The sequence below is a fragment of the Mytilus californianus genome, unplaced genomic scaffold (genome assembly GCF_021869535.1).
Source record: "Mytilus californianus isolate M0D057914Y unplaced genomic scaffold, xbMytCali1.0.p SCAF_1, whole genome shotgun sequence".
NCBI classification, from domain to species: domain Eukaryota; kingdom Metazoa; phylum Mollusca; class Bivalvia; order Mytilida; family Mytilidae; genus Mytilus; species Mytilus californianus.
In genome coordinates, this window is record NW_026262581.1 from 51,559,698 (window position 1) to 51,570,835 (window position 11,138).

Genomic DNA, 11,138 nt, shown 5'->3' on the forward strand with positions numbered 1-11,138 from the left:
ACCGCCTGGGAATACCGGGTGTTGTAGACATTTCTTTTTTCTTCAAGTTTTTTTTTTACTTATAATTTTTTCACACCTTCAGATAAGTGAAAAAGTTTAAAGATTTGATTACTTAACAAAATTTTATAGCAAGGTTCAGAACAGCAGCAAAGTGAGTCAAACTAAGTTTTCTCCCCTTGCTACTGTTCTATAAAAGAATGTCATAGCGACGGCTTCTGAAACTGAGGCTATATACGTTGGATTTCGCCCGTCAGGACGGGTAAGTGATTTTTATTCTTTACTTTCAAAACTGCTCTACCGGTTATGGCACTTTTGACACGTCTCTGTATTTGTGTTCACAGCTGGGTTTTGTATCACGAAATAAGACTGCCCCTTTTTTTTTCAGGGCGAAATACGTTTTCCCGCTTTAGTTCTGTCTGCACGATTTGCCCGTGCATTTCGTTTGACACAAAATTTCGGCGGACCTACCCCTGCTGTGCGGTTTGTACATTTGTGCATTTTTTTTTCTAGACTATTGAAATATTCATTTTTTCCCCTTTTTTTTTATACCCGACAACTTTCTTATTTCATTATACAAATTCTGTTAAGAAATGCTAAACACACGACTTCCGGCGCTTCCTAACTTTATATATCAAAAATTTTAACACTTCTGTGTCTACGACCATATCACGTTGAAAACACCGGTTCTCGTCCGATCACCGAAGTTAAGCAACGTCGAGCTCCGTTAGTACTTGGATGGGTGACCGCCTGGGAATACCGGGTGTTGTAGACATTTCTTTTTTCTTCAAGTTTTTTTTTTACTTATAATTTTTCACACCTTCAGATAAGTGAAAAAGTTTAAAGATTTGATTACTTAACAAAATTTTATAGCAAGGTTCAGAACAGCAGCAAAGTGAGTCAAACTAAGTTTTCTCCCCTTGCTACTGTTCTATAAAAGAATGTCATAGCGACGGCTTCTGAAACTGAGGCTATATACGTTGGATTTCGCCCGTCAGGACGGGTAAGTGATTTTCTATTGATTTCTTTGTGTAAATTGAATTTGCTAATTTACTGATTTTTGTTCACTAATGTACGGAAGCCGATAAGGGCCATTCAAAAAAAAAATTATGTCGTAATTACGACATAGCATATCGTAATTTCGACATAACATGTCGCTATGTCGTAATTTCTACATAACATCGCTATATATATATATATAAGAATATGTATTATGATTGCCAAGAGACTTAATGATACAGAAATTAACAACTATAGGTCATCATAATGCCCTCAATAATGAGAAAAGCCCCCGCATAGTCAGCTATAAAAGTGGGACGAAAGATAACCGGGGAGAGTCCCCGACATGACAGCTGTTTAATAATTTAATTCAAACGAGTGAAAATAACGGTTTTACATGATAATGTACAAACGAGGACTGAAAAACGAATATGTAATACAGCAACAAATGACAACCACTGAATTACAGACTCCTGACCGCTATGTGATAATAACGGCAACCTTATAGTTTAACTTTTCACTTTTTGATGCGATAGGCATTTCAAAATGGTTGTCAGTAAAGGCAAAGTTTGTAGCGGAAACAAATTCATCTTTTTTTTAGAATAATGAACACTATATGCAATCAAGCTTAATTAAATTTATTCGCTTGCACCTCAGACTTGCACATACTAGAACTTTATTTATAATCAAGTCAAATGAGACCCAGTTGAATAGGGAAGCAATTCAAGCTCTTTGGAGCCTCTAATTATGTTAGGCATGTACAGATTTGTGTAAATTATGAAGTCGTGATTTCCATTGCAGGTTCTGAATAAGATAAATTTTAAGCTTTTCCCAATAAAGACTATGTTAAACTTTGGACTCATAGTGCTCAGACCCACGGATCTCTGTACCTTCATTTGTACACACTTGAATCTTAATGTAAAGTAACTACTGAGGCTTGATGCAAATTATTACTGCATTGCTATTGTTGGTTCTTAATGAGATTCTTCAAGCGTCCTCCCCATTGAAACCCTATTAAAACTTTGTACCCCAAGTTCTTTTAACCACTGTTCCCCAGGGCAACTATTCCTACAAACTTAAGGGGAGGGTTAGGATCCCGCTAACATGTTTAACCCCGCCACATTCTTCATGTATGTGTATGTCCCAAGTCTTTAATTTACATATTTGTTTTTCGTTTATTTTTGTACATAAAATAGGCCGCTAGTTTTTTCTCGTTTTAATTGTATTACATTTGTCATTTCGGGGCCTTTTATAGCTGACTATGCGGTATGGGCTGTGATCATTGTTGGAGGCCGTACGGTGACTTTGATTGTAAATTTCTGTGTCATTTGGTTTCTTGTTGAGAGTTGCGTTTTTTAACAAACCAGCGTATCCCAAGGCCTTGATAACCTCTGTAGGCCCCAAATAAGACGAAAAAAACATCAAAATTGGAGAGAAAACTGAAAAAAAAAGTTTCTAACCTCAGGGATATTAACCCTTGGCTATCTTAGATTTAATGCAATCAGTATGCATCAGCATCAGGGTACAGCTCATTTGCATATCATTTGCATATTTTTACAAATACTCGAAATTTAGACAATTTCTGATAACAATTCAGCATGCCAAGGGTTAATATCCCTGAGGTTAAAAACCATTTATTTCCAGTTTTCTATCCAATTTTGATGTTTTTTCGCCTTATATTTTGGGCCTGCAGAGGTTATCAAGGCTTTGGGATACGCTGGGTGAGATCCGTGGGTCTGAGCACTATGAGTCCAAAGTTTAATATAGTCTTTATTGGGAAAAGCTTAAAATTCATCTTATTCAGAACCTGCAATGCCAAACATAATGGGTCTCATTTGACTTGATTATAAATAAAGTTCTAGTATGTGCAAGTCTGAGGTGCTAGTGAATAACTTTAATTAAGCTTGATTGCATAAAGTGTTCAATATTCTCCAAAAAAAAAGATGAATTTGTTTACGATACAAACTTTGCCTTTACTGGCGACCATTTTGAAATTCCTATCGCTTCAAAAAGTGAAAAGTTAAACTATAAGGTTGTCGTTATTATCAGATAGCGGTCAGGAGTCTGTAATTCAGTGGTTGTCATTTGTTGCTGTGTTACATATTCGTGTTTCGGTCTTTGTTTGTACATTATTAAAACCGTTATTTTCACTCGTTTGAATTAAATTGTTAAACAGCTGTCATTTCGGGGACTCTCCCTCTGGTATCTTTCGTCCCTCTTTTATAGCTGACTATGCGGGGGCTTTTCTCATTATTGAGGGCATTATGATGACCTATAGTTGTTTATTTCTGTGTCATTTAGTCTCTTGGCAATCATAATACAGCTTGTAATTCAGTTGTTGTCGTTTGTTGATGTATATCATATTCGTTTTTCGATTATTGTTTTTTTTGTTCATAAATCAAGCCGTTAGTTTTCTCGTTTCATTTGTTTTACTTTTGTCATTTCGGGGCCTTTTTTTAACCATCTCTGTGCCATGGGCCACTTTTGGGCCATTTTTTTCGTACTACCAGTTGGAAAGCAAGTCCTTGGAAACGTCCGTTGTCGTCAAGCTCTATCAGCAACAATAGCAGGGGGAATTAATTAGATGGCGCTACAGTCGTCCGTGACGTCAAAAAGTCCGCCAAATCAATCGGCTTAAAGATTGACGTTTAAAGTATTTGTTTCAACTTGTCATGCTTTTATTATAATTGAATTTTAAAATTTGTAGGTTTTGCGACCAATATAGATTAAATAAGTCATTCAAACATGATCAAAAATAGCTTGTTATTGCTATTTCTTTATCCTGTCCGTTCTAAAAAAATTCAGCCATCTTTTTTGTTCGCCAAAAACATCGATTTTTCATAACTTGACGTTTGCGTATCCAAATACGGAAGAGAACGGTAATAATCTTAAATGAAACCGGGTAAACTATTTCAAATTTCTACACAATTTTGAAGCCATCATTTTTTACTATTATACATCAATTTTGGTGACCACCAGTCATGTCAATTTGTACCTGGTTCTGGCTGCGTTTCTACTTCAAAACAGTAAAGTTCAACTTCTTTTCATTGTACCTGTTTCCAAAGTACTCTAAAATACTGATATTATTAAAGATATGAATGAAATTGTGATTAAAAATTGTTGTTTTTCACAATTCCACACGATACCTCCATTTTAAAGTAATTAAAACCCTTTTTGATCCCCTACACAAATTGACGGTGACATTGTTTTCTTTTTCAACATACGTCATATAACGTTTACAAAATATGTGTCAGGGTCATGTGCATAGTGAAAATTTACACATTGGACAAGTGAAACAACAAAGTTCTTCTTTATGGCGTTTGAAACTATAGTATAGGTCTAAGAAAATTTCATTTATACTGGAAGCAAATATGACAAATTAATGATGGCCTATGGATAAACAAAAGCACAAAAATAGCAATAGAAAATGCATTGCAAAGAAAATTTCTGGAGGAAAAAACATATGAAAAAAGGAAAAGAAGGTCAGTTGATTATATTTATATTTATAAGTTAAAAACCTTGCTTATTAATTATCTCTTTACTAAGTAAGCTACATTAATAAGAGCAAACACTAGCTTTTCAAGTCAAACAAGAAATTAATTCATAGAGATGTGTTCTTACAAAATTGAATTTATTCAAATGGCAAATTCTTGTCAAATTTAATCATCATTGATCATTATTAAAGTAAAATGCACAAGATTTGTCATACCAACTTTCATTTCTGAGATTAATATCCAATTATTCAGATAAAATATACAATACTTTGTTAATAAATATGTAAAGCAGCAGATACAGCAACCTGAAGAGAAGAAGTCCCATTTTTTTTTCAAAGAGTTTACTTTCATAATCTATAAAATACCCTGAGAAATTGGACAAAGGCTACTGTGCTAGCTAATCTAATAGTTGAATTTTACAATAATAATGATTTTTAAATTCAAAATTATGTCACTTTCACTTATAATTTTAAGCATTTTTTTTACAGAATTTTTGTCATTTTTTTGGTAAACTTTTCCTTTTTCTGTAGGATATTTTCTAGGCTGTACTGTACTGTTCAACTAAGAAACATAGGCTTGAGTTTAAAGGCTTTTTTACTTTGAAGAAACTAAATTTTGACTCTTGGTCCCACTATATTAAAATATAAAATATATAAAATGGTCAGTACTATTTTTTTCAGAAAGATTATTTAAATTGTATACAGTATGTTTTATTGCATTAAACATTGTTAGAAGTAGTTAAAAATCCATTAGGAGTGATCCCATATCCCATTATAAAAATTGCAAACTGAAAGTAAATGTCATCAGCCAGAGCTAATTTATATCAGTTCAGCTAGGTTTCTAGATCTTATTTTTACCATTTTTTTGTCTTTTAATTTTTACCTGTAATCCTTCTCTGAAAAGTAGGGAAGTATCTCTTCTTAATATTATAATAACATAGTTGTTAATCGACTTTCTTTTATTTTCTTCTTGATTTTTGTAAAATAAACTCCTTTTTATTCATTTTGGTGTTTTTTTATTTTGACTGGTGGTATCAAGGGGAGATAACCACTTGCACAAATCGGCAAAAAACCACCGCTTCGTGTTGAACATAACTTGACGTTTGCGTATCCAAAACTGTATTGCCTAGATATTCATATCGAGTGTTTGTCTTAATGAGATGCTTAATTAAATTTAAATTCAGCCCATCATTTTTAGTTTCCTCGAAAATATTTAGATTTTTCGATCAGGAGCATGGACAATTTTCACACAAACTTCAAGTTTGAAGATAAAATAAAGAATAAAGGACTTTGAGTTGATGTGAAAGTTTTGACGAGTTAAAACTATGTATATTCAAGATTATTTTGATCAATAAGTTTTTACCATGACAGTGGTATTTTAGTGAGTAAAAGTGAGGTTTGTCTCATCCGTAGTTTTACTGAATTTTCACGGTCACGTGACTATTGTTGCTGATAGACTTGGGGTCAAACCGTGACCTGCTTTCCAACTGCTACGTTCAGTGCCACGGGGCCACTTTTGGGCCATTGTGTTTTTTACTCTGATGCTGTGAAATGTACTATGACGTAACGTCATTATTCGTGCTTCTTTAAAATGCATAAAGCGCGCCAAATTCTTTAAATCTTGTATTAATTAAGAAAGGTGCGTGCAAATCATAATTTCTTACTAAATACGTATTTGATGAATAGTATTTCCCTAAAATTTTTATAATGAATCAATAGGAATCATTCACGACTTTTCACGCGTGGCGGCGCTGCGGTTCCATAAGTGGTTACTTGAACGCTTCATTGCCTTCAATCACGTAAAACGCTTGCATCAGTATTTACAACGTAAACAATGGCATCCGATGATTACAATACCTGGTCTGTTTCAGAACTAACGTTACGTGGAGCTGTCACAAGAGACAGAAATATAGATCTTATAGAAAGGTAAACGATGTATTTAAAAAATATTGAGATTTCTTCTATTATGAGCGGAAACGCCGCTACAGTACATTGCCAAAAAGCTTTCGTCACCTACATTTTTGGGCTATATATTTCATATAAAAAGACGTTTATTGGAGGCATTTATGGTTGTATTTTTACAAATAATGTGTTGAAAAACGCTGAATTGTATATAAAGAGTATTTGTTTGTTTTGTCATAGCTCTGTCATCTGTCAATGTCTGTTGTTTTTATTTTCTCCTGATGTGAACACATATACTATTTTTTACAATTTAATTTGGTTGAAATATAAATATATAGCAAGATTGTTTATAATAGACAATAATATTTATGTTTATCTCAGAAGAAAATGAAAATAAATAATTATTCTGCTGTTGGTACCAAGTTGCATAAAATCAAATCAGAAATGTCCCCTAAAATGGCTAAAAAATCTTTTGAAATGCAATTTTATATGAAATATTTAGTGTGAAATACCAAGTGACAAATACATGTACCCCAAGTTAGAAAAAAGCAAAATAGAAACCCTACTGAACATATAAATAGTCATGAATATATAATTAAACTTTCTAGGATACATTTAAATGATTTTGTATAATAATAATTAAAAATAGGGGTTCTATACAATTATACTTGTAATTATACTGTAGAAAAAAATGTTCCTAAACTAGTAAAAAGGGTTATACCTCTGTTGTTTGAAGGGCCATTAAAACATCTTCCTTTGAAAATGGGTTAAATAAATTTTCTCTCCAATAAGAACTTCTTGCTAGAGAGAAAATTTTATTAATTTTTAAGAAAAAAGTAATGTTTTATAATTTTATATACATATCATGCCCAACATTCAGCATACAAGAATTTTTCAAAATTTCATTAGTTATACCATTAAATCCACATGATATCTTGTTTTTCAAATATTTCATGGCAAGCAGAATTTAATCTATGTAATAGTACTTTAAAAAATCTTTACCTACATGTTTTAAAAAAATTCAGACCATTCCTTAGCTTGTTTAATTAAACTTTGGCTGGAACATGCATTAAATATTTGTCACTGGACATTAAGATTCCAACAATCAATCAATATATTTGAACTTGAATCATTGATTTCTTTCCTTTTTGTCTTGCCTTGACAGAGTCCAAAAGCAAGACATAGCATATATTAGGTATGCTGTTTTCAGCGTCATCAACAATGTATTAGTTAGTAAAGTAATATAAAGTAGTGAAATATTGCAGACATTTTCTACTGGTAGATATTTGTAACCATGAAAGACAATATATTCATTATACAGTTTTCATGATTAATCACACAGGCACTTGTCTCAAAAAAAATTTCCTATATACCTTAATATAACACGTGTTATAAGAATTTTTTTTCTGAGACAAGTGCCTGTGATTAATCGCTAGCCCTTCAAGGCCAGGCCAGATTATTTTTTGTAAGTATAGATAATTGTTAATGTGTCAATCCTAGTCAGGAGCCTTTAATTTAGTAGTTATAGTTGGTTAATTTCTGATATATATACATATATATTTGTTTTTTTATTGTCTTATTTTATAATTTAAAATCAAGCCATTAGTTTTCTTGTTTGAATTTTCTTTCATTTTTGAATGTTGTGACCTTTGTAGCTGACTAGTACTATGTGATTTTTTCTTGACTGTATTTTATTTAATAATTTGACTTTTTTTATCTTTTGTAGAATCAATTAGAAGAGCCAAAATTTATAAGCTTAGATTCAAAACATTCTGGAGGAGCAGATTGTGTGAAGGTATTTATCCTTTTATAGCCTCAATCTATATCACAAAATTGTATTTGTGTTAAAATATACAATTACCATTAAGAGAGTTGATTTTTTGTAAGACCAAGTAAAGGTTACAGGTCCTAATCTCAGTTGGGAAAATGGTACTGTACAGTTTTATTTAAGTACTGGTGAACTCTACCGTTACAGACTCGTATGATAATAATACACCTGAAACTCCACAGATGTACGTGTATATCTTCCGAATCCAGCCACACTGATTAGATGTCGCTTTTCAATATAAATTTTTATGAAACCAGACTGGATTAAAATAAAATTTTCTTGTGTAATTTGAAATTTAAATTATCTCCACTAGTTTACTCACTAAACAACAGGACTAATCTGTAAGCATTTTCTTTACAGAAGCCAGCAGAAGTCAAGAGAAATAAAAAGAATGGAACAAAAGAAAAATTGAAAAAGAACAGTGAAATGACAAAATTAAATAAAAATTTTGCATTTCTTATTGTTGTTATCTTGTGTATTGTTGACCAAGACAGCAAAGAAAACCATCGAAAAGCTGTTCAGACAGAAAATGACAGATGCTACACATGATCAAACAAAAGATAAAAAAACACTTTTAAGAAAAAATTTGTTCAATGCTGGACCAAATGAAATGCATGAGGATATTTATAATCTGAAATAAGATGCTTTGCTGAGCGCAGCATGATACGACCGCAGAGGTCGAACCCTATACAGTTGGGGCAAATTTGGACACAATATTCAAGCTTGATACTGTCTGAATTTGGATTGTAATCAAATTTTTGACATAATATAGGTTTCTGACACAAAATAAATGTGGACTAAGATCTTTTAAATCCATTGCACAATACTGTGCAATTGAAGATTTCTTCTTGAAACATTTCAAAAATTCGAAATTTAAAAAATTTTGAAAAAAAATATGAATCCCTTAAAAAAAAACTGTGAAAAAATCCCCCCCCCCACTTTTTGACCCCCCCCCCTTGGAGCAATAACCCCAAAACTCAATCCCAGCCTTTCCTTTGTAGTATGGAACCTTGTAGTACAATTTCAGAGAGATCCATACACTTACACACAAGTTATTGTCTGGAAACTAGAAAAATGCTTGTTTTTGGCCCCTAATTCCTACATGTTTGGGGCAATTAACCCCAAACTCAATCCCAGCCTTCCCTTTGTTATATGGAACCTTGTGGTACAATGTCAGAGAGATCCATACTTACACACAAGTTATTGTCTGGAAACTAGAAAAATGCTTGTTTTTGGCCCCTAATTCCTAAACTGTTGGCCCTATAACCCCAAAGATGAATCCCAACCTTCTACTTGTGGTATTAAACATTGTGGTACGATTTCAGAGCAGTCGATATACTTATACACGTTATTATCCTGAAACTAGAAAAATGCTTGTTTTGGGCCCTTTTTTGGGCCCCAAATTCCTAAACAGTTGGGACTATCATCCCCAAAATTAATCCCAACCTTCCTTTTGTGGTATTAAACCTTCTTAAAAAATTTCATAAAGATCCATTCACTTAAACTAAAGTTATTGTCCGGAAACCAATGTGTCTTCGGACAACGACATCATACCATTATACGATCCCAAAAAAATTTTTGCGGTCGTATAAAAATTAATACCTCTATGTAAGTGAAACAAATTATGCGGTATGGGCTTTGCTCATTGTTGAAGGCTGTACGGTGACCTATTATATATAGTTGTAATTATTTCTGTGTCATTTGGTCTCTTGTGGAGAGTTGTCTCATTGGCAATCATACCACATCTTCTTTTTCATATGTGTTCAGTGCAAAATTCAAAAAAATGGACTATTCAATAAAATTGATATCTAAGACAGGAAATATTGGGGTTTGTCAATGAGACATTAACCCGACAAAAATAGACAAAATATATATAGATTAAGCCGGCATCAACAGCATGCAGACAAATGTAAAAGGAGATGTGGGGTAAAGATCAGTATGACGGCAGTTGTTTTCTCAAATGTGGATCCAGGATTTTGAATCTAGATAAAGTGAGCCCCCCACTCCACTCTGAAGTAACTGTATTAAAACAAAGTCAATGTAGGACTTTCTTTGAGATATTATTGTGTCTGGGAGACACAATTGATGCCCCCGTAGATGCAAAGTGTTATTTTAAAATAACTATAACATTTAACCGCTTATACCCCAAAAATGACAAAGTTCAACTATCTCCCAAAAGGGCAAATATCAATAAAAATCAAAACCATAACCACATGCACATCTTCAATATATGTACAAACAGACAGCAAAGTGAAAACTTCCTAGGATTCTAACTGTAGGAGGAGTTGTGCTGAATAACTATATACTCATAATGGGACGAACGGACAGACAGACAGGGGTAAAGTTATATGCCCCCAACTTTCAGTTGCGGGGGCATTAAAATGGGGTCATCAGGCCCCAAACTAGACAAAGTTTTGAGATTAATAAAAAAATCTGGATTTACCATAAATGTAGCTCCATAAGGGCCATAAAGGTGGACCCAGGCACCCCACTCCTAAATCTGTCTCTGATATTAAACATTGTTTATATGTTTCTGAATATTTTATAAAAAGACTTGAAAGATTATGTTAGAAAACATTTTTATAATGATATTTCGAATAACATTTAAATGATTTTTTAATGATTTTTTGAGAATATGAAGATTATTAAAACATTTTGTTAAAAAATATTTTTTGAACTTTTTCAAAGCATTTTATCCTGCAGAAATGAATTTTTATATGTTTTAAAAATGTTTCAGGGATATTTGATTAACAAACACATTCAAATCATTTATAAGACATTTTACAAACATTGTCGTCAAAATTCAGTAACATTTTAATGATGTTTTAAAAGTATCATGAAAATGTTTTGAAAATATTTTTAATGCCATACATTTTTGCATGATTTTGATATTTTTCTACAATATTTTTTCAACATTTT

The 11,138-nt window shown here is 32.6% G+C and overlaps 1 long non-coding RNA gene and 2 other non-coding genes across 3 annotated transcripts in view; all 3 read left to right on the forward strand.

Annotated features, from left to right (window-relative positions):
* Positions 1-30, forward strand: part of LOC127716471 (5S ribosomal RNA) — a 119-nt gene extending 89 nt beyond the window's left edge. The window contains exon 1 of the ribosomal RNA XR_007988944.1: positions 1-30. This exon is cut by the window's left edge and continues 89 nt beyond it. This is a non-coding gene — a ribosomal RNA (5S ribosomal RNA).
* Positions 31-653: 623 nt separating this feature from the next.
* LOC127716574 (5S ribosomal RNA) lies at positions 654-772 on the forward strand. The gene has a single exon (XR_007989011.1). It is a non-coding gene; the product is annotated as a 5S ribosomal RNA (ribosomal RNA).
* A 5,519-nt stretch (positions 773-6,291) lies between these two features.
* On the forward strand, positions 6,292-8,679 carry LOC127720884 (uncharacterized). Its single transcript, XR_007990987.1, has 3 exons — positions 6,292-6,415; positions 8,118-8,186; positions 8,580-8,679. It is a non-coding gene; the product is annotated as an uncharacterized LOC127720884 (long non-coding RNA).
* Positions 8,680-11,138: the final 2,459 nt, after the last annotated feature.